The sequence below is a fragment of the Pteropus vampyrus genome, unplaced genomic scaffold (genome assembly GCF_000151845.1).
Source record: "Pteropus vampyrus isolate Shadow unplaced genomic scaffold, Pvam_2.0 Scaffold66, whole genome shotgun sequence".
In the NCBI taxonomy this organism is placed as follows: Eukaryota; Metazoa; Chordata; class Mammalia; order Chiroptera; family Pteropodidae; genus Pteropus; species Pteropus vampyrus.
In genome coordinates this window covers 3,669,404-3,671,527 of record NW_011888847.1, presented here as the reverse complement: position 1 = coordinate 3,671,527, position 2,124 = coordinate 3,669,404, and the positions used below count along the sequence as shown (strand labels likewise).

At 42.3% G+C, this 2,124-nt stretch overlaps 1 pseudogene; it reads left to right on the top strand.

Moving 5' to 3' along the window:
• The first annotated feature begins 1,957 nt into the window (after positions 1 to 1,957).
• Positions 1,958 to 2,076, top strand: LOC111740668 (annotated as a pseudogene).
• Positions 2,077 to 2,124: the final 48 nt, after the last annotated feature.

The following is a 2,124-nucleotide window of genomic DNA, read 5'->3' as shown; positions in this document are numbered from 1 at the left end:
GCAAATAGCCAAAGGATAGGCAGTTGAACAATATACACTCGAGGTCCCTGCAGTTGTAGGTTTGCTGCAGGGGCACATGTGCACTGGAGCTGGAAACGGATCAGGAACTGCAAAGCTAGAAGGAACCAAGGCAGCCCTGGAGACTGACCTTGTCTCCTAACAATTTGTGTTTTGTCTGCCTGTCTGTTCCATTCTTCTCTCTGCTTGCTCATAGTTTCTGTTACGTTGTCTTGCATACAGCCCATCGTGGCTGCCAGCTCCCTTTAGTTGTGGTAACTCTCTATACAACTTTTGGTATCTGTCCCCAATGCTAATTGGCTGTTTCTCTGTGTCTTAAGAGAAATATAACTGGGTCGACCAGCCTCGATCATTTGTGGGAGAAGGCCTAGTGCTCTAGTCAGCCTGTGGCTTGGCTGCCCTTTTGTTGGGCACCCAGAGGGCAGTCAGCTGAGAGGTAAGCAATGTGCCACTTAGAAGTATAGGTTATAAGCTGGGGCGTAGACAAGGCAGGCAATGATTTCCATCTCTAATATAATAATCATTGTGAACAGCATAATTGGCAAGGCTGTGGCAGGGACTATACATACAGTTTTTATCAGTTTAGCTAACATTTGTTTTACATGTAAAATAATATTTTAATAGAAAGAAAACACTTAGGCACGAATACTATATGACTATGTCTAAAACACATAGATAGATTTGTGTCTTATATCCAGTAATATCCAAGGTACCTGTTAGAGAATAGAAAAGCCTTACTTCAACTCTTTGGTGTCATGTTGGAAAAAAGAGAAAACTATCACATTCCATTAAAAACCAAGAGAAACTATTCAACTGACTGATTTTTTTTTTTTAAATGTTTACCTATCCAAGGGAGCTAGGAGGAATTGCAATGTTTAGGTTACAATCTCCATATCTTTTAAAACTCAACTTCATGAGAAGACAACCTTACCTTGTCCCAGCCCATCCTTTGGGATATGTGAATGCAACCATGACCTCACACATGCATTCAAGTCTACTTTGGGCTTTGTGGCAGATCCTCTCAATTACAGTAGATATTATACTCAGGCATAGCAGAGGGACATAGGCAAGGCTGAGTATGTCATTTAGTATTAGATGTGGTTACTGGTAACAGACATCCAAAATAGCAGTAGATTAGACAAACAAGTTCATATCTCTCTCAAGTAAAGTTCAGAACAATATAATGGCTTTCCACAAAGCCCTCAGGAACCCAGATTCATTCTGAGTTCTCCTCATTTTTGGAGACTTCCACTTCACAGGTTGGTTCTCCTCCTGTGGTCTGGGTTAGAGGTCCCTCTGCCACATTTCTGTTACAAACAGCAGGAAGGAGGAAGAAGAAAAGAGGTAGCAAAAGGCACACACTGGGTATCTCTTAAGGAAGGTTTTTAGAATCTGCCACATGAACTTCTGTTTACATCCCATTGATCACATGGCCACCCCTAGCTACAAGAGAGGCCGAGAAATGTAGTCTTTATTCCAGGTGGCCATTTACCAGCTAAAATTTCTATTACTATGTATATTAGTCAGAATTCTCCAGAGAAACAGAACCAATAGAATGCATTCGCATATGTAAAGAGATTTGTTATGAGGAATTGGCTCACCGGAGTATGGAGACTGGCAAGTCTACACTCTGCAGAGTGGGATAATGGGCTGGAGATCTGGGCGTCAATGCTGCAGTTTCAGTTTGAAGGCCAGTAGGCTACAGCATTCTTTCTTGCTGTCAGTTTTTTTATTCTGTTCAGGCCTTCAACAGGCCTTCATGAGGCCCACCCATGTTATAGAGGGCAATCTGTTTTACTCAGGGTCCGCTGATTTAAACACTAATCTCATCCAGAAACACTCTCACAAAACACCCAGAATAATATTTGATCAAAATATCTGGGCACTCCATGGCCCAGCCAAGTTTACATATAAATGAACCATCAAGGTATGGAAGAACTGCTACGGCCATGCCACCCTGAACAGGCCCAATCTCGTCTGATCTCAGAAGCTAAGCAGGGTCGGGCCTGGTTAGTACTTGGATGGGAGACCACCTAGGAAGACCAGGTGCTGTAGGCGCAAAAAATAAAAAAAATAAAAAATAAGGGATTGTAAATTGACAAGGTC